This window comes from Microcebus murinus, chromosome X (assembly GCF_040939455.1).
Source record: "Microcebus murinus isolate Inina chromosome X, M.murinus_Inina_mat1.0, whole genome shotgun sequence".
In the NCBI taxonomy this organism is placed as follows: Eukaryota; Metazoa; Chordata; class Mammalia; order Primates; family Cheirogaleidae; genus Microcebus; species Microcebus murinus.
This window is the reverse complement of record NC_134136.1, coordinates 28,070,245-28,097,681: the sequence shown is the minus strand read 5'-3', so window position 1 is coordinate 28,097,681 and position 27,437 is coordinate 28,070,245. Positions and strand designations below refer to the sequence as shown.

Here is a 27,437-nt window from a genome sequence, read left to right as displayed (position 1 = left end):
CATAAGAACACTCACCCAGCTGCAACAACAACTCAATAACCAACACCAAGAAACCACAAAAAATCTCCAGGATATGAGAAAAGAAATAGAAACATTGAAGAAAAGTGTAGCCGAACTCCTGGAAATGAAGAATCAATTCAAGGAACTACAAAATACAGTGGAAAGTCTCAAGAACAGGGTAGATGAAACAGAAGAAAGAATCTCAGAGCTTGAAGATAACACCCTCCAATTAAATAAATCAGTCACAGAAATAGAGCAGAAAAACAAGAGAAAAGAGCAAAGCCTACAAGAGCTGTGGGATTATGTGAAGAAACCTAATGTGAGGGTCATAGGGTTACAAGAAGGGGAAGAAGACAACACTCAAGGGTTGGACAAGCTGTTTGAAGATATAGTAGAGGAAAATTTCCCAGGCCTTGCTCAAAAGCTCGATATACAATTTCAAGAAGCCCAGAGGACCCCTGGGAGATTCAATGCAAACAGGAAGACGTCACGTCATGCAGTCATTAGACTGACCAAAGTATCAACTAAAGAGGCCCTTCTAAGAGCTGTAAGACAAAAGAAGCAAGTGACATACAAGGGAAAGCCAATTCGAATAACATCAGACTTCTCTAATGAGACTTTACAAGCAAGGAGAGACTGGGGCCCCATTCTCACTCTTTTGAAACAAAACAATGCCCAGCCTAGAATATTATTCCCTGCAAAACTAAGCTTCATATATGAAGGAGAAATAAAAACATTCTCAGACAAGCAAAGGCTCAGAGAATTCACCAAGACAAGACCAGCCCTACAAGAAGTACTTAAAACAGCGTTATGCGCGGAACATCATAATAATAACCCACGGATATAAAAACAACCAAAACCCAAAGATATTAAAGGCCAGATATTACAATGGCTCAAGACAGAAATCATAGCAACAACATCCAACCCAACAGAATGATCAGTAATCTACCTTACCTATCAGTTCTCTCAATAAATGTGAATGGCTTAAACTCTCCACTCAAGAGACATAGGCTGGCTGAATGGATAAGAAAATACAGGCCAAGTATATGCTGTCTTCAGGAAACACATTTAACCTGCAAGGATGCACATAGACTAAAAATAAAAGGGTGGAGATCAATATTCCAAGCAAATAGAAGCCAAAAGAAGGCTGGTGTGGCAGTTCTAATTTCAGACGATTTAGTTTTTAAACCAACAAAAGTAGTAAAAGACAAAGAGGGTCATTATATAATGGTGAAGGGCACAGTCCAACAAGAAGAGATAACAATTTTAAATATATATGCACCCAACTTAGGTGCACCCAGATTCATAAAGCAAACCTTACTGGAGCTAAGCAAATGGATTAATAGCAACTCCATAATAGCCGGGGATTTCAACACCCCACTGACGGCACGAGACAGATCCTCCAAACAGAAAATTAATAAAGAAATAATGGACTTAAACAAAACTCTAGAACAATTGGGTCTGACAGACATCTACAGAACATTCTACCCAAAATCCACTGAATATACGTTCTTCTCATCAGCTCAAGGGACATTCTCTAAGATTGACCATATCCTAGGACACAAAGAAAATCTCAAGAAATTTAAAAAAATAGAAATCATACCATGTACCTTCTCAGATCACAGTGGAATAAAACTAGAAATCAACCCTAACAGAAACTCACATTTCTACACAAAAACGTGGAAATTAAACAACCTCCTACTAAATGATTACTTCGTAAATGAAGAAATCAAGACGGAAATAAAAAACTTCTATGAAGAAAACGACAATGGAGAGACAAGTTATCAACTCCTCTGGGACACAGCTAAAGCAGTTCTAAGAGGAAAGTTTATCTCCATAAATGCCTATAACCAAAAGGCAAGAAGATCACAAATAGACAATCTAATGAAACGACTCAAAGAGCTGGAAAAAGAAGAACAGACCAACCCCAAACCCAGCAGAAGAAGTGAAATCAACAAGATCAAATCAGAACTAAACGAAATTGAAAACAGGAAAGCTATTCAGGAGATTAATAAAACAAAAAGTTGGTTCTTTGAAAAAATAAACAAGATTGACACGCCATTGGCTAAGCTAACGAAAAGCAGAAAAGAGAAATCTCTAATAAGCTCCATCAGGAATAAAAAAGGAGATATCACAACTGATCCCAAAGAGATACAAGATACAATTTATGAATACTACAAAAATCTTTATGCACACAAACTGGAAAATGTGGAGGAAATGGACAAATTTCTAGAAACACACAGCCTCCCTAGGCTCAACCAGGAAGAAATAGATTCCCTGAACAGACCAATCTCAACACCTGAAATAGAAACAGCAATTAAAAATCTCCCTAAAAAGAAAAGTCCCGGTCCAGATGGCTTCACACCTGAATTTTACCATACCTATAAAGAAGAACTAGTACCCATCTTGCAGAAACTATTCCACAACATCGAGAAGAACGGAAACCTCCCCGACACCTTTTATGAAGCGAATATTACTCTGATACTAAAACCAGGAAAGGATGCAACAAAAAAAGAAAACTACAGACCAATATCCCTAATGAATATAGATGCAAAAATTTTCAACAAAATCTTAGCTAACCGAATCCAGACACTTATCAAAAAAATAATCCACCACGACCAAGTGGGCTTCATCCCAGGGATGCAGGGATGGTTCAACATACGTAAATCTATAAATGCAATTCACCACATAAACCGAAGCAAAAACAAAGACCACATGATTCTTTCAATAGATGCAGAAAAAGCTTTTGACAAAATTCAACACCCTTTCATGATACGAACACTTAAGAAAATAGGCATAGAAGGGACATACCTAAAAATGATACAAGCCATATATGACAGACCCATAGCCAACATCATACTGAATGGGGAAAGATTGAAATCATTCCCACTTAGAACTGGAACCAGACAAGGCTGCCCACTATCTCCACTTCTGTTCAACATAGTGCTGGAAGTCTTGGCTACAGCAATCAGACAGGAAAATGGAATCAAAGGTATCCAAATAGGGGCAGAAGAGATCAAACTTTCACTGTTTGCTGATGATATGATATTGTATCTAGAAAACCCCAAGGATTCAACCAAGAAACTCCTGGAACTGATCAATGAATTTAGTAAAGTCTCAGGATACAAAATTAATACACAGAAATCAGAGGCATTCATATACGCCAACAACAATCTAATTGAGAACCAAATCAAAGACTCAATTCCCTTCACAATAGCAACAAAGAAATTAAAGTACCTAGGAATATATTTAACCAAAGAGATAAAAGACCTCTACAGGGAGAACTATGAAACACTGAGGAAGGAAATAGCAGAGGATGTAAACAGATGGAAATCCATACCATGCTCGTGGATCGGCAGACTCAATATCATCAAAATGTCTATACTACCCAAACTGATCTACAGATTCAATGCAATACCTATTAAAATCCCATCAGCATTCTTCACAGATATAGAAAAAATAATTTTACGCTTCGTATGGAACCAAAGAAGACCCCGAATATCAAGAGCAATTCTAGGCAACAAAAACAAAATGGGAGGCATTAATATGCCAGATATCAAACTATACTACAAAGCTGTAGTAATTAAAACAATATGGTATTGGCACAAAAACAGGAATATTGACCAGTGGAACAGATGTGAGAATCCTGATATAAAACCATCCTCATGTAGCCATCTCATCTTTGACAAAGCAGACAAAAACATACGCTGGGGAAAAGAATCCCTCTTCAATAAATGGTGCTGGGAAAACTGGATAGCCACCTGTAGAAGGCTAAAACAGGACCCACACCTTTCACCTCTCACAAAAACCAACTCACGCTGGATAACAGACTTAAACCTAAGATATGAAACTATTAGAACTCTAGAGGAAAAAGTTGGAAACACTCTCCTAGACATCGGCCTGGGCAAAGAGTTTATGAAGAAGTCCCCAAAGGCAATCACAGCAGCAACAAAAATAAATAAATGGGACATGATCAAACTACAAAGCTTCTGCACAGCCAAAGAAATAGTCATGAAAGTAAACAGACAACCTACAGAATGGGAGACAATTTTTGCATCCTATGCATCCGATAAGGGACTGATAACTAGAATATACTTAGAACTCACAAAAATTAGGAAGAAAAAATCAAATAACCCCATTAAAAAGTGGGCAAAGGACTTGAACAGAAATTTTTCTAAAGAAGACAGAAGAATGGCCAACAAACATATGAAGAAATGCTCAACATCTCTAATCATCAGGGAAATGCAAATCAAAACCACAATGAGATATCACTTAACCCCAGTGAGAATGGCCTTTATCAAAAAATCTCCAAACAATAAATGCTGGCGTGGTTGCGGAGAGAGAGGAACACTCCTACACTGCTGGTGGGACTGCAAACTAGTTCAACCCCTGTGGAAAGCAATATGGAGATACCTTAAAGCGATACAAGTGAATCTACCATTTGATCCAGCAATCCCATTGCTGGGCATCTACCCAAATGATCCAGTGACACTCTACAAAAAAGACACCTGCACTCGAATGTTTATAGCAGCACAATTCATAATTGCAAGGCTGTGGAAACAGCCCAAGTGCCCATCAATCAAAGAATGGATTAATAAAATGTGGTATATGTACACCATGGAGTACTATTCAGCTCTAAGAAACAATGGTGATATAGCACACCTTATATTTTCCTGGTTAGAGCTGGAACCCATACTACTAAGTGAAGTATCCCAAGAATGGAAAAACAAGCACCAGATATATTCTCCAGCAAACTGGTATTAACTGAGTAGCACCTAAGTGGACACATAGGTGCTACAGTAATAGGGTATTGGGCAGGTGGGAGGGGGGAGGGGGGCGGGTATATACATACATAGTGAGTGAGATGTGCACCATCTGGGGGATGGTCATGATGGAGACTCAGACTTTTGGGGGAGGGGGGGAAATGGGCATTTATTGAAACCTTAAAATCTGTACCCCCATAATATGCCAAAATAAAAAAAATAATTAAAAAAAAAAAAAGCTAAATAAATAACAATTGCAAACATGAATGATTGAGTGGTTTTGTAAACAGGTTCTGACAAATGTGCAAAGAACAGAGGATTCCATACTTAAACAAGACTTTAAGAAAATTTTCAAAAATAAAACACTTCCTACATTTCTTTATGAAAATAACATAACCATGACACCAGAACAAGAAAAAGACAATATAAGAAAAAAAATTGCAGGCCAAACACACTTACAAACATTGAGAGATAATAAATCCTGAATAACATATTAGCAAATTAAATTACAACAATGCATTCATAAATAACACATTATGAACAAATTATGTTTTCTCCATGAATACAAAGGGAACTTAATATCTATTAATGTAACTTAGTACATAAAGAGATTAAAGAAGTAGAAACTAATAATCATCTTGTTAAAAAGCTTTTTGGGTGGATGTGTGTGCACAGTGGTTCACAAGGATCTGTGATGAGGAGTGGAGTCTGGGAAGGACTGGCAAAACTTATAATCATCTTTAAAAATGCAAGAAAATAATTTAACAAAATGAATAATCATTTCTGATAAAAGGAAAAATTTCTCAACTTACGGGTAGAAGGGGATTTCCTTAAATTGATGAAGGGCATCACCCAAAAACCTGTGTTTCACTAGAAGGTGAACCATAAAATCTTTAAAGCATTCCTCACAAAATCAAGACCAAGACTCACCATATTTTTTAACATTACGTTGGAGATTCTGGTCAGTGCAGTGAAAAATAAAAAGAAATAAAATATGTAAGAAATGAATAAGATAAAGCAAAAGGCTGGTGATGGTATTACCTATATGAAACCTCAAAAGAATTCACAGAGAAATCATTGGAATTAATGAAAGAGTTGTGCAAAGTTTTTAAGTATATAATTAATATATGAAAGTTTATTAATATATATGCTAACAATAGATATTTATAAAATGCATTAATTTAAAAGGTGAAATTTAATACTGTGCTTCTTTGTAGCTCAGTGCAGCTTGAGAAAGATCAATTATAAAAATTGTATAATAGATAAAATGTATCTGAGAGATGCTAAAGCAATGAGGACTACAGAGGCTAAGATTCTGAAGAAGAGAGAACCTTGGAGAGGTGAGCTGAATTCAACTAAATTTCCCTGGGGACATTTGCTAATTCTGGGTGCAGCAAAAGGCCAAAAATCTTGGCTTGTTCTGGAAAAAAAAATACATTGTTGGAGAATTTTAAAACAGACCTAAAATATAATCCTGCCATTCCAATTCTATATAATTATTTCAGAGAAATAAAAACTTGCGTTTACATAAAACCTATACATTAATGTCTATAGCAGCTTTATTGTGTTAATAATAGTCCCAAACTGGAAATAACCCAAAAATCCTTCAGTAGATGAGTAGTTAAACCACATCTGGTACATCAATATCATAGAATATTACTAAGCAATAATTGATACACAAAACAACTTGAATGGATTTTAAGAGCATTATGGTGAGTGAAAGAAGCCAGATATAAAAGAATATATTCTGTATTCCTTCTTTTTATTATTTCAGAATATTACAGGGGTACAAATATTTGGGTTACATATATTGCCTTTGCACCACCCAAGTCAGAGCTACAAGCATGCCCATCCCCCAGACAGTGCACACCTCACCCATTAAGTGCAAATATACCCAGCCCCTTCCCATTTGCCAGACACCTGATGAATATTACTTCCATATGTGCAGGTAAGTGTCGATCAATTAGTGACGATTTGATGGTGAGTATATGTGGTGTTTGTTTTCCATTCTTGTGATACCTCACTTCAGAGAATGGGCTCCAGCTCCAATGTATATTAAAGATCTTAGAAAATGCAAACTAGATCAATGGTATTCTGGGGATGGGAGTGGTAGGGAGGAAAGAGTGGGGTTACAAAAGGTCACAAGGAAACTTGGGGAGTGATAGATACATTTGTTTTCGTGATTGTGATGATGGTAGTAATATATGTGAAACTTATCAAATTACATACTTTAAATATGTGGAGTTTATTGTATGTCAATTACACCTAATAAGGGTGTTAAAAAATAAAGAAAATTATACTTGGTACATTCTCAAGGATAGAACATAGGTCACAAAAATATTCTCAAAAAATTCAAAAATACTGAAAACATATCAAATATCTTTGCTGACCATAGTGGAACAAATTCAGAAGTCAATAACAAAAGAAACTTCAGAAACCATACAAAAACATGGAAATTTAACAATATGCCCCTGAACTACCATTGGTCAATGAAAAAAATTAAGAAGAAAGTTTAAAAATTTCTTGAAACTAAAGAAAGTGAAAACATAGCATACAAAAACCTATAGCATAAAGAAAAGCAGTACTAGGAGGGAAATTTATAGTAATAGATATCTACATCAAAAAGTAGAGAGACTTCATCCCCAAAGGCAATCACAGCAGCAACAAAAATAAATAAATGGGACATGATCAAACTACAAAGCTTCTGCACAGCCAAAGAAATAGTCATGAAAGTAAACAGACAACCTACAGAATGGGAGACAATTTTTGCATCCTATGCATCCAATAAGGGACTGATAACTAGAATATACTTAGAACTCACGAAAATTAGGAAGAAAAAATCAAATAACCCCATTAAAAAGTGGGCAAAGGACTTGAACAGAAACTTTTCTAAAGAATACAGAAGAATGGCCAACAAACATATGAAGAAATGCTCAACATCTCTAATCATCAGGGAAATGCAAATCAAAACCACAATGAGATATCACTTAACCCCAGTGAGAATGGCCTTTATCAAAAAATCTCCAAACAATAAATGCTGGCGTGGTTGCGGAGAGAGAGGAACACTCCTACACTGCTGGTGGGACTGCAAACTAGTTCAACCTCTGTGGAAAGCAATATGGAGATACCTTAAAGCGATACAAGTGAATCTACCATTTGATCCAGCAATCCCATTGCTGGGCATCTACCCAAATGATCCAGTGACACTCTACAAAAAAGACACCTGCACTTGAATGTTTATAGCAGCACAATTCATAATTGCAAGGCTGTGGAAACAGCCCAAGTGCCCATCAATCCAGGAATGGATTAATAAAATGTGGTATATGTATACCATGGAGTACTAGTCAGCTCTAAGAAACAATGGTGATATAGCACATCTTGTATTTTCCTGGTTAGAGCTGGAACCCATACTACTGAGTGAAGTATCCCAAGAATGGAAAAATAAGCACCAGATATATTCTCCAGCAAACTGGTATTAACTGAGTAGCACCTAAGTGGACACATAGGTACTGCAGTAATAGGGTATTGGGCAGGTGGGAGGGGGGAGGGGGGCAGTTATATACATACATAATGATTGAGATGTGTGCCATCTGGGGGATGGTCATGATGGAGACTCAGACTTTTGGGGGGAGGGAGGAAATGGGCATTTATTGAAACCTTAAAATCTGTACCCCCATAATATGCCGAAATAAAAAAAAAAAAGTAGAGAGACTTCAAATAACAACCTAACAATGTATCTCAAAGAACTAGACAAGAAAGAGCAAATCAAACTCAAAATTATTAAAAGAAAAGAAGTCATAAAAAATCACAGCAGGAATAATGAAATTGATACTAAAAAATACAAAAGATCAACAAAATGAAAAGTTGTTTTCTGAAAAAATAAAAGAATTAACAAACCTCTAGCCAGATTAAGAAAGGAAAAGAGAAGACCCAAATAAATAAAATCAGAGATGAAAAGAAGACATTACAGCTGATAACACAGAAATTCAAAGAATCATTAGAGACTATTATGTGCAACTATATGCCAATAAATTGTAAAGCCTAGAAGAAATGGATAAATTCCTAGAAAAATACAATCTACCAAGATTGAACCATGAAGAAATTCAAAACCCGAATAGACCAATAATAAGTAATGAGATAGAAGCAGTAACAAAAGGTGCCTCACCAAGAAAAGCCCAGGACTTGATGGTTTCACAGCTGAATTTTACCAATCACTTAAAGAAGACTTAATACCAGTCCTACTCAAACTATTCCAAAAAACTGAGGAGGAGGAAACACTTCCAAACTTATTCTATGAGATAAATATAACTCTAAAACCAAAACCAGACAAACACAATAAAAAAGAAAACTTCAGGCCAATATTTCTGATGAATATAGATGCAAAATTCCTCAACAAAATGCTAGCAAATTGAATTCAACACATTAAAAAATATCATTCATGATAATCAAGTAGAATTTATCCTAGGGATACAAGGATGGTTCAACATATCCAAATTAATAAATGTTATGCATCATATCAACAGACTTAAGAACAAATATACAAAAATACGATCATTTCAATAGATGCTGAAAAAGCATCCAATATATTCAATATGTTCATCCCCTCATGATGAAAAATTCTCAAAATATTGGGTATAGAAGGAACATACCACAAAACAATGAAAGTTGTATACGATAAACTCACAACTAGTATCATAATGAATAGAGAAAAATGAAAGCCCTTCCTCTAAGATATGGAATAAAAAAAGAATCCCCACTTTCACAACTTTTATTCAACATAATGCTGAAAGCTCTAGCCAGAGCAATTAGACAAGACAAAGAAATAAAGTACATCCAAATTGGAAAGGATAAGTCAAATTATCCTTGTTTGGAGATGATATAATCTTACATTTAGAAAAATCCTATAGATTCTACCAAAAACTATTAGAACTGATAAATAAATTTAGTAAATTTGCAGGATACAAAATCAGTAGCATTTCTATATGCCAAAAGTGAACAATCTGAAAAAGAAACCAAGAAAGTAATCCCATTTACAATGGCTACAAACAAAATAAAATGCCTAGGAATGCACTTAAGTAAAGAGGTGAAATAGCTCTACAATAAAAAATATAAAATATGTGTCAAAGAAATTTATAAGGACATACATAAAATATGGAAAGATAGTTCATGTTCATGGATTGGAATAATCAATATTTTAAAAATATCCATGCTACTCAAAGCAATGTAAAGATTCAATACCATCCCTATCAAAACAAAAATGACATACTTCATAAAAATAGAAAAAAAATCTTAAAATTTATATGGTATCACAAAAGACCCAGAATAGGCAAAGCAATCCTGAGTAAAAAGAACCAAGCTCGAGGCATCATATTACTTGACTTCGAATTATACTATGAAGTTATAGTAAGCAAAACAGCATAGTACTGACATAAAAACAACCACATAGACAAAAATGGAACAAAATACAGAACCCAGAAATAAATCTACACATCTCTAGTGAGCTTATCTTCAACAAGGATGCCAAGAACTTACACTGGGGGAAGGACCATTTGTCTCTTTGACAAAAGGTGCTGGGAAAACTGGATATCCATATGCAGAAGAATGAAACTAGACCCCTATATCTTGCCATATATAAAAATCCAAGCAAAATCCTATCAGACATTGGCCTAGGCAAAGAATTCTTGAAGAAGACCCCCAAAGCAATCACTGCAGCAACAAAAATAAACAAATGGTATCTGATCAAATTAAAACACTTCTGCACAGCCAAGGAAACTATCATTAGAGCAAATAGACAACCTACAGAATGGGAGAAAATATTTGTTCTCTACACTTCTGATGGAAGTGGAAACTTCCACTCCCAAATAATAATAATCTATCTAGAATTCAAAAGAATTAACAAGAAAAAAATCAAACAACCCCATCAAGAAATGGGCAACAGAAATGAACAGAAACTTCTCCAAAGAAGACAGAATAATGGCCTGCAAACATATAAAAAAAAATGCTCAACATCTCTAATCATTAGGGAAATACAAATCAAAACCACAATGAGATACCACCTAACCCCAGTGAGAATGGCCTGTATCAAGAAATCCCAGAACAACAAATACTGGTGAGGATGTGGAGAGACAGGCACACTCTTACACTGCTGGTGGGACTGCAAATTAGTGCAACCTTTGTGGAAAAGAATTTGGAGATACCTCAAAGAACTAAAAATAGAAATAGGATTCAATTCAGCAATAGCACTATTAGGCATATACCCCAAAGAGCATATGACAATCTATTATAAAGACATCAGCACTCAAATGTTTATGACAGCACAATTCACTATTGCAAGGACATGTAAACAACCCAAGTGCCCATCAATTCATGAGTGGATTATTAAAATTTCATATATGTTCGCAATGGAATATTATTCAATTCTTAGAAAGGACAGCGAGCTAGCACCACTTATACTATCCTGGATTAAGCTTAAGCCCATTATCCAAAGTGAGGTGACACAAGATCAGGAAAATGGGCTCCACATGTACTTGCCATCAAATTGGTACTGACTGATTAACACTATGGGGCTCAAATGGTGGTGGTGTTCACCAGGGATTCGGGGGTAGGGGGAGTAGACCCACATCTGAGGAATGTGGTGAGCATTGTGGAGGGAAAGAGCATACCTCTAACCCTTCCTAGGGAGAGACAAAGATATAAAATGTAACCAAAATGTAAAAAAAAAAAAAAAAAAACATTTATTGGGTGTCAGGCAGGTGGGAGGAGGGAAGAGAGGATGGGTATATAATGAGTGCAATGCACACCACCTGGGGGATGGGGGGATGGACATGCTTGAAGCGCTGACTAGAGGAGAGAGGGGAGGCAAAGGCAATATATGTAACCTTAACAACATTTGAACCCCTATAATATGATGAAATTTTAAAAATCCAAGCAAAATTGATTAAAGGCTTAAATCTAAGACCTGAAACTATGGAACTACTAGAAGAAAACATTAGGGAAACAGTATAGGACATTGGTCTAGGCAAAGATGTCCTTAGTAAGGCCTCAAAAGTAGACACAACCAAAGCAAAAATGGACAAATGAGAATACATCAAGCTAAAAAGCCTCTGCACACGAAAGAAAACAATCAACAAAGTGAAGAGAAAACCCACAGAATGGGAGAAAATATTTGCAAACTATCCATCTGACAAAGGATTAATAACCAAAATATATAAGGGGCTTAAACAACTCAACAGGAAAAAGCAAATAGCTAATTTTATAAGTAGATAAAAGGTCTGAATAGACATTTCTCAGAAGAAAGCATATGAACAACTGACATATGAAAAATGTTCAACATCGCTAATCATCAGAGAAATGCAAATCAAAACTAAAATGAGATATTATCTTACCTCAGTTAGAATGTATTTTATCAAAAAGATAGGAAATAACGAGTGCTGGAAAGAATGTGGAAAAAGGGGAGTCCTCATACATTGTTGGTGGATATGTATATTCATTCAATCACTATGAAAAAAATATGGAGATTTCTCAAAAGACTAAAAATAGAGCTACCATATGATCCAGCAGTCCCACTGCTGGGTATATATCCAAAAGAAAGGAAATTAGTATATTGAAGAGATATCTGTACACTCATGTTTATCATAGCACTATTAACAATAGCCAAGATATGGAATTAACTTAAGTACTCATCAAGAAATGAATGGATTTCATGAAATTACATGAAATCCTAGAGATTTGTTATTAGTAACTTTGCAATTTGGGAAACAAAGAAACCAAAGCTGAATATTTTAAAGAATGAATATATCTGGAAGTCTTTGCTCTCCAAAAACAAAAAGAAACAGAACACTCTTTATCAAGGGTGTAGTTTTTCTCAGTGTTTTAATTTTTAAAAAATTTTATCTTCATATTTGCATAAAATATTTGTTTATGTGCAAAATGTATGTTTTACCTCCATAAAATGCCTAAAAGTTAGTTAATTGTTACTTTGGTTTAATCTATACACAATGATTAAGTGCATTTAATATTAGTAATTTAATGAAAAGCATTCCTTGCCCAATGGATGTATACATTTTTGAAAGAATAAGCAGAATTATATAATATGAAATGCTATGTAAATTTTTCTATATAAAAATATTATGTATAATACTGTTAAAATATCCCATGCTTTGATCAGGTGGTAAATCAATAAAGTTATAAAATGTAAAAAAAAATTAAAAAGAAAAAAGAAATGAATGGAAAAAGAAAATGTGATATATATATATATATAATTATATATATATAACTATTCGGCTTTAAAAAGAATGAAATTCTATCATTTGCAACAACATGGATAGAACTGGAGGACATTATATTAAATGAGATAAGTCAGACATAGAAAAACAAATATTTCATGTTCTCACTAATATATGAGAGCTAAAGAAGAAAAAAAGAACTCATAGAGATACAGGATAGAATGATGGTTACCAAAGGCTGGGAAGGGTAGTGGGAAAGATAAGATTAAGAAGGGATGGTTAATGAGAACAAAAATACAGTTAGAAAGAATAAGATCTTGCATTTGGAAACACAACAGGGATACTATAGTTAACAAACATTTATTATATATTTCAAACAATTAAAAGAGCTGAATTAGAATATTCCTAACACAAAGACATGATCAACCTTGAGGTGATGGATGTCCCAATTGTTCTGATATGATTATTATTAATACATATTTTATGCATATATTAAAATATCAAATGTACCTCATAAATATGTACAATTAACACATATTCATTATAATTAAAAATTATAAATGCAAATAAAAAATGTAATTTAGAATAATCTTTTTGAAACTGAGCATATTTATCTAATTGTAAAGCCAAGTATGACCCAAATTTTAAACATGTTTGAGAGATTGTGTCAGGAAAATTTTTTTTATTTCAGAATATTATGGGGGTACAAATATTTGGTTACATGTAATGCCTTTGCCTTGCCCAAACCAGGGCTACAAGCATGCCCTTCCCTCATACAGTGCACCCTGTCTCCATTAGCTGTGGGTTTACTCACCCCACCCACTCTACCCCCTAGCCCCCCACCTCCCCACCTGACTGGCACCCAGTGAGTATCACTACCATATGAGCACCTTAGTGTTGGTCAATTAGTACCAGTTTGATGGCGAGTACATGTGGTGCTTGTTTTTCTATTCTTGTGATACCTCACTTTGAAGGATGGGCTCAAGCTCTATCCAGGATAATATAAGAAGTGCTAGATCGCCATTGTTTTTTGTAGCTGAATAGAACTCCATGGTATACGTATACCACATTTTATTAATCTACTTATGTATTGATGGATACTGGATTGTTTCCACATCTTTACAATTGTGAATTGTGCTGCCATAAACATTCGAGTGCAGATGTCTTTATTATAGAATGTCTTTTGTTCCTTTGGGTAGATATCTAGTAGTGGGATTACTGGATCAAATGGTATTTCTATTTTTAGCTCTTTGAGTTATCTCCAAATTACTTTCCACAGGGGCTGTACTAATTTGCAGTCCCACCAGCAGTGTAAGAGTATTCCAATCTCTCCACACCCACACCAGCGTTTGTTCTTCTGTGACTTTTTGATAAAGGCCATTCTCACTTTTTGATAAAGGCCATTCATTTGCATTTCCATAATGATTAGAGATGTTAAGCACTTTTTTATATGTTTGCTTCTTTTGAAATATTTGAAAAGTTTCTGTTCATGTACTTTGCCCATTTATTGATGGGGTTGTTTGGTTTTTGTCTTGTTGATTTTCTTAAGTTCTATATAGATTCTTATTATCAGCCCTTTATCAGATTTGTAGAAAGCAAATATTTTCTCCCATTCTGTAGGTTGTCTATTAGCTCTAAAGATAGATTCCTCAGCTGTGCAGAAGCCTTTTAATTTGATCAGGTCATATTAGTTTGTTTTTGTTGCTGCTGCAATTGCTTTGGGGATCTTCTTCATAAATTCTTTATCTAGGCCTATGTCTAAAAGAGTCTTCCCAACATTTTCTTCCAGAGTTCTTAAGGTTTCACACCTTAGGTTGAAGTCTATTATTCATCATGAATCAACTTTTGTGAGAGGTGAGAGGTAGGGTCCAGTTTCAATCTTCTGCATGTGGATATCCAGTTTTTCCAACACCATTTATTGAATAGAGATTATTTCCCCCAATGTATATTTTTGTCTGCTTTGTCAAAGATTAGATGACAATATGCAGATGGTTTCATTTATGGGTTCTCAGTCCTGTTCCAAAAGTGTATATCTCTGTTCTTTGTGCCAATGCCATGCTGTTTTTGTTACTATATCCTTGTAGTAAAGCTTGAAGTCTGGTAGATTGGTGCCTCCCAATTTGTTCTTTTTGCTTAAACACTTCAGTATCAGCGTTGACTATAGTTGATAGCCACAGATGAACGTGCACAGTGACTTTAGCCAACAACCGTGATATGGCTTTTCTAATTTTTCATTTATCAAAATAAAATTGTGAACATTTAAAAATAATGTGATGAAAACATATATGTATATGTTACCTATTCTGATTTACATTACAAGTAAAGCTGCCTGTAAAGTAAAACAAGCTTTCAGTGCTTTAAAGCTTTCCTCATCACATGAGAGCAAAATGGATTCGTCATCACTGCACAACACAAACTATCGTGCAGACTGAATGCTGGCTGTGGGCAAGGTTTTGTGGCCAGTGAGCGCTGTACCAAAGTGGTTAAGATTACTTTGCCTATACAAGGTCTTCTCTGGTTCCATACGAAGCATAGAATTATTTTTTCCAGATCTGTAAAGAATGATGATGGTATATAGATGGAGCATACCTTAAAATTATTAAGGTAATATACAGTAAACCCACAGCCAATATCATACTGAACGGGGAAAAATTGAAAGCATTCCCACTTAGAACTGGAACCAGAGAAAGTTGCCCACTATCTCCACTTTTATTCTATATAGTGCTGGAAGTCCTTGCCAGAGCAATCAGACAAGAGAGGGGAATTAAGGCTGTCCAAATGGAGGCAGAAGAGGTCAAACTCTCACCCTTTACTAGCAATATGATATTGTATCAATATTGATATTAAAGAGTTTGACCTCTTCTGCCAGAGCAATCAGACAAGAGAGGGGAATTAAGGCTGTCCAAATGGAGGCAGAAGAGGTCAAACTCTCACCCTTTACTAACAATATGATATTGTATCAATATTGATATTGAAGAGTTTGACCTCTTCTGCCAGAGCAATCAGACAAGAGAGGGGAATTAAGGCTGTCCAAATGGAGGCAGAAGAGGTCAAACTCTCACCCTTTACTAACAATATGATATTGTATCAATATTGATATTGAAGAGTTTGACCTCTTCTGCCTCCATTTGGACAGCCTTAATTCCCCTCTCTTGTCTGATTGCTCTGGCAAGGACTTCCAGCACTATATAGAATAAAAGTGGAGATAGTGGGCAACTTTCTCTGGTTCCAGTTCTAAGTGGGAATGCTATCTAGAAAATCCCAAGGATTCATCCAAGAGACTCCTGGAATTGACAAATAAATTCAGTAAAGTCTCAGGATACAAAATTAATGCACACAAATCAGTGACATTCATATACACTAATAACAGTCAAACTGAAAATCAAATCAAAGATGCAATACCTTTCATAATAGCACCAAAAAAATTAAATATCTAGGAATATATTTAATGAAGGAGGTGAGAGACATATATAGGGAGAACAATAAATTTTAATATGCAATAAAATGGTATATCTTTAGCAAGTTATTGTAATTGAATTAAATTCTTGCTTTATGCCATAATCTGGAAAACTATCTTATTTGAAATACAAAATAGTTAACATTGAAAACTTACTGCCTATCCCCATAAGCCAGCATTCTGTGTAAAGGTCATCTATTCATTCATTCTTAAGTGAGCATGTGACTCTTTTTCCTTTTGCATAGTATATTTCTCTGAAGCACTCATAATGTGCATAGATTATTTAAAATATACACAGTATCTTATGAAATTTCCCTTTGAAAGTGAGCTTCTTTTTTATTCCTGTAAAATTTAGTAGTAAAATAGCTTTGGTTCAACCGAAGTTCAAAACTCTGTAGTCTGTTCTTTCATTCCTTGGTTAATACTCATTTACTCTAAATTTATAAGCTTAAGTTTCATTAGGTCATTAAATATGAAATGCATGATTTTGAATCAAAAGTGTAGTTCATTATATCTCAAACAAGAAGCAGTACAATCAATCAGGTAAGAGCCTAAACTGTCGACCCAGTTTTGCCATCTTACCAGTAACTTTTTTTTTTAGAATTATTAGATTTTGGTTTTTCCTTGTATTCTTCACCTTCACCAAGTAACAGTCGAGACTCCTGGAATAACAACTCTTTCCCAGGCTGTAACCCTTTCTAGGAGACAGAATTTATCAAATAAGATGGTTCCAGATTTTCGGATCCTAGAATTCTAAACTAGTCACAGAATTATATCTTCTTAGATCTTAATTGGAATCAAACAATCTAGACATACATAACATAATCTAAATAGTATATTCCATTTCTTTAATTCCCTTGCTGAATACATTTCCCTCTTTTCCCCAAAATAGTTTGTTACTAAGAGATATTTGAGTACAGTCAGCTTTTCATATCCATGAGTTCCATGTCTATGGATTTAACCAACTGCTGATTAAAAATATTTGGGGACAAAAATTCCACAAAGTTTGAAAAAAGCAAAACTTGAATTCTCAGTACCAAGTACTACATTGAAACCACACAATGAAGTGATGCATAGGCATTGTATTCAGTACTATAAGTAATCTAGAGATGATTTAAAATATATGGGAGGATGTGCATAGGTTATATGCAAATACTACATCAGTTTATATAAGAGACTCAAGTACTTGTGGATTATGGGGAGTCCTGGAACTAGCATCCCATAGATAATGAGGGGTGACCATACTGCCCTTTCCAAGAAACCTGTTTATCAGCTCTGATTCTTGCCTCAGAATAAGGAATCCTTTATTTAAGAAATAATTTAATAAATATTCTGAGCTAATTTTTCTCAATCATCAACAAATTAAATTTGTATTACTCTATACCTGACTTGATTTTGCTTTAATCAATATTTCCTATTCGTAAAAGTCAAACCCTATCTTTAAAAACAATTTCCATTATAATTTGGAAAGGAGGGGGGGAGGGACTAGGGAAGAGAGCTAGCTTGTTTTGTGGTAGGAGATTTTGAAAAGGGCAGATAGTTCTGAAGTAATTAAGTGGAAAAATGACAAATGTTCTTTCTTCTTCTCATAATGAAAAACCTTGTAGGCCAAGATCAGGATATTCTGCTCCTGAAATTATAAATTTTTCAATGTGTTTCAAGGATGAGAACAGCAGTAAAGGTAGTGAAGGAAATGGTCAGATCAGTGCAATTCTGGACCAAAAGAACTATGTAGAAGAACTCAACAGACACCTGAATGCTACCGTAAATAACCTTCAGGCAAAAGTAGATGCATTAGAAAAATCCAGCACTAAACTGACAGAGGAGCTTGCAGTTGCAAACAACAGGATTATTACCTTGCAAGAAGAAATTGAATGAGTTAAAAAGGAAAGTTTCTACATACTTGAATTCAACCGAAAAGGTCTTAAGGAACTTCAGAAGGGCAAGCACTAAGTGAAGCAAGACAGTATTTAAAGGAGGAGACACAATTACGATTTGATGTTGAAAAAGAATTGGATGCAAAAATTTTCTCCCATTCTGTAGGTTGTCTGTTTACTTTCATGACTGTTTCTTTGGCTGTGCAGAAGATTTTTAGTTTGATCATGTCCCATTTATTTATTTTTGTTGCTGCTGTGATTGCCTTTGGGGTCTTCTTCATAAATTCTTTGCCTAGGCCGATGTCTAGGAGAGTGTTTCCAACATTTTCCTCTAGAATTCTAATAGTTTCACATCTTAGGTTTAAGTCTGTTATCCAGCGTGAGTTGGTTTTTGTGAGAGGTGAAAGGTGTGGGTACTGCTTTAGCCTTCTACAAGTGGCTATCCAGTTTTCCCAGCACCATTTATTGAAGAGAGATTCTTTTCCCCAGCGTATGTTTTTGTCTGCTTTGTCAAAGATTAGATGGCTATATGAGGATGGTTTTATATCAGGATTCTCAGATCTGTTCCACTGGTCAATATTCCTATTTTTGTGCCAATACCAGATTGATTTAATTACTATAGCTTTTTAGTATAGTTTGATATCTGGCATATTAATACCTCCCATTTTGTTTTTGTAGAATTGCTTTTGATATTCGGGGTCTTCTTTGGTTCCATACGAAGTGTAAAATTACTTTTTCTATATCTGTGAAGAATGCTGATGGGATTTTAATAGGTATCGCATTGAATCTGTAGATCAGTTTGGGTAGTATAGACATTTTAATGATGTTGAGTCTGCTGACCCATGAGCATGGTATGGATTTTCATCTGTTTACATCCTCTGCTATTTCCTTCCTCAGTGTTTCATAGTTCTCCCTGTAGAGGTCTTTTACCTCCTTGGTTAAGTATATTCCTAGGTATTTTAATTTCTTTGTTGCTATTGTGAAGGGTATTGAGCCTTTGATTTGGTTCCCAATTTGATTGTTGTTGGCGTATATGAATGCCTCTGATTTCTGTGTATTGATTTTGTATCCTGAGACTTTACTAAATTCAATGATCAGTTCCAGGAGTTTCTTGGGTGAATCTTTGGGGTTTTCTAAATATAATATCATATCATCAGCAAACAGTGAAAGTTTGATCTCTTCTGCCCCTATTTGGATACCTTTAATTCCACTTTCCTGTCTGATTGCTGTAGCCAGGACTTCCAGCACTATGTTGAATAGAAGTGGAGATAGTGGACAGCCTTGTCTGGTTCCAGTTCTAAGTGGGAATGCTTTTAATTTTTCCCCATTCAGTATGATGTTGGCTATGGGTCTGTCATATATGGCTTGCATCATTTTTAGTTATGTCCCTTCTATGCCTATTGTATTAAGTGTTCATATCATGAAAGGGTGTTGAATTCTGTCAAAAGCTTTTTCTGCATCTATTGGCAGAATCACGTGGTCTTTGTTTTTGCTTCTGTTTATGTGGGTGAATTGCATTTATAGATTTACGTATGTTGAACCATCCCTACATCACTGGGATGAAGCCCATTTGGTCATGATGGATTATTTTTTGCATCCTACGCATCTGATAAGGGGCTGATAACTAGAATATGCTTAGAACTCACAAAAATCAGCAAGAAAAAATCAAATAATCCTATCAAAAAGTGGGCAAAGGACTTGAACATAAACTTTTATAAAGAAGACAGAAGAATGGCCAACAAACATATGAAAAAATGCTCAACATCTCTAATCATCAGGGAAATGCAAATCAAAACCACAATGAGATATCACTTAACTCCAGTGAGAATGGCCTTTATCAAAAAGTCCCCAAACAATAAATGCTGACATGGATGCAAAGAGAGAGGAACACTCCTACACTGCTGGTGGGACTGCAAACTAGTTCAACCTCTGTGGAAAGCAATATGGAGATACCTTAAAGCGATACAAGTGAATCTACCATTTGATCCAGCAATCCCATTACTGGGCATCCACTCAAAAGATCCAATGACACTCTATAAAAAAGATACCTGCACTCAAATGTTTATAGCAGCACAATTCATAATTGCAAGGCTGTGGAAACAGCCCAAGTGCCCATCAATCCAAGAGTGGATTAATAAAATGTGGTATATGTATATCATGGAGTACTATGCAGCTCTAAGAAACAATGGTGATATAGCACATCTTGTATTTTCCTGGTTAGAGCTGGAACCCATACTACTAAGTGAAGTATCCCAAGAATGGAAAAACAAGCACCACATATACTCACCAGCAAACTTGTATTAACTGAGAAACACCTAAGTGGACACATAAGAACTATAGTAATAGGGCACTGGGCAGGTGGGAGGGGGGAGGAGGGCGGGTGTATACATACATAATGAGTGAGATGTGCACCATCTGGTAGATGGTCATGCTGGAAACTCAGACTTGTGGGGGTAGGGGGGAAAGGGCACTTTTTTTATTTTATTAATTTCATCATATTATGGAGGTACAAATATTATTAGAGTTACAAATATTGCCCCTGCCCCCTCCCTCCCCCCAATGTGTCCAAACCCCCGGTGGTGTGCATCACACACATTATGGAAGCATACACCCCTTTCCTCCTCCCCCCTACTGCCTGCCCACCACCCGATAAAAAGTTTTGTTTTGATTTTTTTTTTTTGACATTTTGGTTACATTGTATATCTTTGCCTCTCCCTAAGAAGGGTTAGAGTTATGCCCTTCCCTTCCAAAATACTTGCCACCTCCCTCAGATTGGGTTCCCCCCCCCGAATCCCTGGTGAGCATTGCCACCGTTTGAAAACCATAGTTTTAATCAGTCAGTACCAATTTGATGGCGAGTAGATGTAGGGCCCATTTTCCATGTCTTGTGTCGCCTCACTTTGGATAACGGGTTTAAGCTTAATCCAGGATAACATAAACGGTGCTAGCTCACCATCATTTTTTAGGATTGAGTAATATTCCATTGTGAGGATATACCACATTTTAATTATCCACTCATGAATTGATGGGCTCTTGGGTTGCTTCCATGACCATGCAATAGTGAATTGTGCTGCTATAAACATTTGGAATTTGTACCCCTATAATATGCCAAAAGAAAAAGAAAAAGAATTGGAGGTCCAGATCAGCATGAGATAGTAGATAGAATTGGCTGCAAAGACGTTGGAGGATGTCTATAAGAAATAGGTTGCCCTGGTGTCTCTTTGGCAGCAGCTAGATGACTTCAGGGTTCTCAGGCATGAACTTGCCTTTAAGTTGCAGAGCTCAGACTTAGGAGTAAAACAATAAAGTGAACTAAACAGTCACTTGGAAGTGATGACTAATCAGATGGCTGCTACCATTAAACAACTCAACCAAAGATTGCTCCAGGCTGAGCAAGACCACCAATCTGCTGAGTTGGACAACCAGGTCCTCAAACAGGATTTTGGAGACAAGATCAACAGTCTGAAGCTGGAAGTGGAGGAGTTCACCGGGTAGCTTGACTTACAACTAAAACAGAAAAAGAAAGTTTACCAAAGGACAGTAACATCCCAGGAAAGGGTTCCCAGAAGCCAGAACCCAAGATGGATGGGAAGCACAAAATTCAAGAGGAAAATGTTAAACTAAAAAGCCCCTAAAAGAAAATCACAGGCTGCATTCTCACCCTATGGATGAACAGGATCAGCCACTGCTCTCTGAAGAGCCACAGCGTGTCAGCTATACCAGGAGGATGGCAGAACCAATGTGTGTAAGAACTGTACAGGAACCTTCTGTGATGTCTGTTCAACAAATGAACTGCCTTTTCCTTCAAGTATCAAGCCTGAGCAAGTTTCCAATCCCTGTCACAAGTATCTGATGAAGCCATATTCCACCAGCCTGTCACAAGACTGGAGGCTAAGACTTGGTCCAAAACATTCATGCAGGGCCATTCTCTACATGTGTTAGATGTCAGGATGCCATAAAGCCAGGCCTTGGATTTGACTAAAGAGTTGATAGGTATGACTTAAGTAAACTGGGTCCAGGGAGAAAAGGTACCTGAGGCTGCTGGAAATTTTGCTCATTTTCTCTAATGACTGTATGAGTAAAAGTTACTCAGTTGAGCCTTTCTCTTCTAAATCTAAACAACCCCACTTTGAAGGGTTTATTTTATAACATATCTTTGGAGTGGCTATTCATTTTTATGAGTAGTAATAATAATACTGGGGATGATGTAATAGGAGAGAGAGTCCAAGCAGGTAACCATAAAAAGGAAGAGGATCATTTCCCTCTATTACATTTGCAGATTCAAGGGAGAGAGAGAAATGTTAATTGCGATCAAAATGGCAAATGTTACATATTTTCCAAGGTGCTGTTAGATACAAACAATGTTTCCTCTTCACCCTGACTAACTACCTCTTTTTTAAAGCATCTCTACCAAACTGTGAACCCAAACTCAAGGAAAATAAATTAAAGAGTAATGTAAATTCTGAATGTATTAAAAATGGCAGCTTGTTTATGCCAGCAGCAAAGAAGCATGGAGAGCAAGTGGTGATGAAATCACAAAAGGCATTTTCCACAGCTTGTCGAGAATTGAATATTTTTCTTTACAAGAAGTGGTCCAAAGCCTGGAAGAAGTGGTAGTCAGTTGGTGCAAGGTCTGGTGAATACATTAAATGACAAAGAGTTTCCAAGTCCACCTTCTGTAGTTTGAGCAGCGTTGTTTGTGTCATGTCATGGAGCATTGTCTTGCAAGAGGATAGGCCTGTCTCTATTGACCAATCTCAGCTGCTTAGTCACAAGCATCCTCATAATTTCATCCAGCTGATTGCAGTAGACATCCACTGTAATCGATTGACCAGGTTTCATGAAGCTGTAGTGGATAATAACAGCGCTGGGCCACCGAACAGACACACCATTAGCTTTTTTTGATGAATATTTAGTTTTGGACTGTGCTTGGGCACTTCATCTTTATCCGCCCATTGTGCTGAATGCTTGTGGTTGTAAAAAAGAATCCATCTTCATCACACATAACTTTATGGTGTAGAAATGGTTTGCCTTTATGTTACGACAACAAAGAAAAGCAAGCTTCCAGACAATTTCTCTGCTGAGGCTTATTTAATTCATGCGGTACCCATCTATGCAGCTTCTTTATCTTGCTGATTTGTTTCAAATGGTCCAATATTATTGAAATGTAACGTCAAACCTTGCTGCTAATTCACGCATAGGTCGAGATGGATTTGCTTTCACTACAGCTTTTAGCTCATCGTTATCCTCCCTGGTCTCAGGTTGCTCACATGGCTCCTTTTCAAGATTCAATCACCAGAACAGAACATCTCAAACCATCAACTTACTGTGTGTTTATTAGCCACATCCTTTCCAGATACTTCGTTGATATTTCAAGCTGCCTACCCTGTTCCATGATGGAACTCACATTCGAAAATAACATGAATTTTTGACTTATCCATGGTTTCACAAAAGTTGCTCTAAAAAATGTGAAAGATAATCACAATCCAAATGTGCATTTGAAAGACTGAGGATGTACTTTCACAATAAAAATAAAACAAGAAGTGTCAAATTGAAATGTCAGAGATATCAACTGTAAAGGAAATTGGACATTTCATACTTAATAACCTAATATTATTTTTACTCATTTTAACAGTTTGATATTCAGCCTGGAAATAGTTAGAACTACCTTTCTAATGAATTGATTCTCAACCATCTTACCTACTACAAAGTCCGCTTTGAGTGATACTTACTTGAGTTATACATTTCCACATATCCAGACGTAAGTATAAGTTCACTTCCTCCATTCAGGACCAATTATCCTTGTGCAAATGCAAGAAATGATTGCTTTTGTAAAGATAGTATTTAATGTCCTCTACTATAACAAAAAAGAAATTTATGGGAAAATTTTGGTACTTCATTATTAGTCCCAAATTACTTTTGAAAACCCACACAATTTGCATATGGTAACAGTTATTTGTGAAACACTATCATGTGCCAACACAAAGGTTGTGAAGACCTGTCCTAATGTTAATTTTATTTGTAACTATATCTTGGTTTTGTAGCAAGAAAAATATACTTCTAAAATGTCATTTTAAAATATATTGACTCTTTTTCTTCCTTTCCCTTTTCTTCTCTTTTCTTCTTTTTCTTTACCTTTCCTTTTCCTTTTCTTTTCTTTCCTTTCCTTCAATTCTCTTTCTTCACTGAGCAATACAGCCCTGAAGTCATTGGGTGGGGCAGTGTAAGATAGCCTTCCATACTAGTGAGTTGAAGGGCAACTGAGGTGGCCATGGTAAGGGTATAAGAGCACAGCCTTGGTAAGTAGGGCATCTGCATAGGAAAACTTTCTGGTACAGGAAGCTCAAACCCAAGCAGAAGGAGGAAACCCTCCATGTGAGGAATCAGAGCTCAAGTGGGGTGAGGAAGGTATCCCTATGGGAGAGTAATTAGCTCTGCTTGAGTGTTAGCCCAAGCAAAGTGAGGAGGACATTGCATGGCAAGATGGCCGACTGTCAGAAGTCAGAGTCTGAGCTGGAGAGATGGCATGCCTGTGGAGGGAGAGTCTGGTGTGGGGTTTCCAAGCCTCAGCAAGCTAAAGAGGTCATCCATGGGGGAATGGGAACAGCATTGCATGGAGTCTGAGCAGAGTAAAAAGATCATCCATGCAATAAAGACAGACCAGAGGAAAGAGATGTCAGAGCCAATACATGTGTGTTCCAAAGAAGGGAAGGCTTGGCATAGTGAGTAAGGACCTAAGTGACATTCACATTTTAGTGACCATGAATATAGCTTTATCAGAAAACAACTTTGCCAGTTCATTTCTGTATTTTCTATGGCTGTTTTTGTGCTATAATGGCAGAGTCAAGGAGTTGGAATAGAAATTGTATGGTCTGAAAAGCCTAAATATTTACAATTTGGCCCCTTACAGAAAAAGTTTCCAACCTCTGTCTTAATGTTTTGGTATCAAAATTTTGCTTGCTTCATAAAATAAGTTGGGAAATATTCTCTATTTTTACTCTGTGAAAGAGTTTTTGCAAGATTGATGCTATTTCTTCCTTAAGTGTTTGATTCATTGGTAAAACCATCTGGACTAGATTTCAATGTGATAAGCTGTAAAGTAATAGAATTAATTTCGTGAATGCAGAATTTTTCAAAGGGTAGTTCTAGTAGCCCCTAGGATCCCTGAAACTCTTCCAAACATTTAGGGATATTCTCATAATATTTTTGTTATTGATTTCTAGCTTATTCCTACTATAGCTAGATAATATACTCTGAATGATTTCAATCCTTTTAAAAATTGTTGGGGTTTCTTTTAATGTCCAGCCTGTTATTAATTTTGGTATATATTTCATTTACACTTGAAAAGTATGTGTACTCTGTCATTATTGTATGCATTTTTCTATATAAAAGAACAATGTCAAGGTTTTTAATTATAATTAGTCTATATTATTACTGATTTTTTTGTCTACTTAGTGTCTCAGTTATTGATGCGGGCATGTGAAACTCTCCCACTAATGTTGTGCATTTATTTCTTTCTCCTGGTTCTTTCCATTTTTGTCACAATATTTTGAAGTTATACTTAAGTAAAAAAAATGTAGAATTGTTCTGTCTTCTTGGTAGATGGACTCTTTTCTTTATGAAATATTTATGTTTATCTCAAGTAATTCTTTGTGTTTGCATGGTATATATTTTTCCATCCTTTTACATTAAATTTCAATGTCCTTTAAGTGTCTCCTGTAAATAGTATATAATTTATATACAATTTGACAATTTTTTCACTTAATCGGCATATTTAATTCATTTACTTTGAATACAACTATTAACAAGTCTGGCTTTATATTTAATTTTTATTTGTTTACTCAGTTTCTCATTACATTCCTGTTTTAATCCCTTTTAACTCTCCATTTAATTAACCAGGAATATTTTTTAGAGCATCTTTCCCTTCATTAGCTTATTAGTTATACATTCTTTTCATATTCTTGTTTGCCCCAAAACAGAGTGGACAAACTTTTCCTTAAAGGGCTAGAGAGGAAATATTTTAGGGTTTATGTGCCATACAATCACAATTCTGCCATGATACTGCAAAAAGAGACAGATAATGAGTCAATGAATAGGTGTGGCTGTGTGCCAATAAAACTTTATTTCAAAAGCTAGTGGCCAGACCAGGGTATATACTTTGCCAATTTCTTCCCTAGAAAATAAGACAGGCACACTTGACTTACAGAAGTTTAATGTAAATTAGACTTCTCTTATCCAGTCTCAAACAATAGCAAGACCAAAGAACATTTTAAATTCATTTTATATTTTCTTTCCTTCTTTGTCATTGTTATTTTTTATTTTAGTTCTCTCTGTATAATTTTAGCTTTTTATTTTGAAGTAATTACATATTTACAGAAAGTTACAAAGAAAGGTAGCAGGAGATTTCATGGACCTTTCACCCTAACTCCCCCAAAAGTGATACTTTGCATAATCTATAGTACAATATTGAAACCAAGAAAATGGCATTGATACTATCCACAGATCTTATTCATATTTCATAAGTTACAAATGCACTCATTTGTGTGTGTGCGTTTCTATTCAATTTTATCACATGAGTAGCTTTATATAACTCCCACCATAATCAATATACATGACTGTTCTATCACCATATGATAACCTTGTGCTACTAATTTATGGCCACATTCATTTCCACACCTCATCTCAATACCTAATCCTTAAAAATCACTCATAGTTTCTCCATCTTATATCTTCCATTCAAGAATGTTATAAAATACAATCCTTGAGGTCCATGCAAGTTGTTGCACATATTAATAACGTGTTCCTTTTTATTGTTGGGTAGTAGTCCATGATATGTTTGTACCAGAATTTATGTAACTATTCACCTACTTTAGAGGTTTTTGTTGTTTCAATTTTTGGCTATTACAAGTAAAACTGCTATAAATATTCTTGAACAGATTTTTCTGTGGAAATAAGTTTTCATTTCTCTAGGATGAATACTTTACAATTGCTAGATTGCATGGTGGTTGCATATTTAGTGTTTTTAAAAAACTGTCAAACTATCAAAGTGGTTGTTCCATTTTACGTCCCTACCAGCAATGTATGGACCCAACTTTTCTGCATACTCTCCAGCATT

The 27,437-nt window shown here is 35.7% G+C and overlaps 1 pseudogene; it reads left to right on the top strand.

Moving 5' to 3' along the window:
* Window positions 1-18,008: 18,008 nt before the first annotated feature.
* LOC105856723 (RUN and FYVE domain-containing protein 2-like) lies at window positions 18,009-22,264 on the top strand (annotated as a pseudogene).
* Window positions 22,265-27,437: the final 5,173 nt, after the last annotated feature.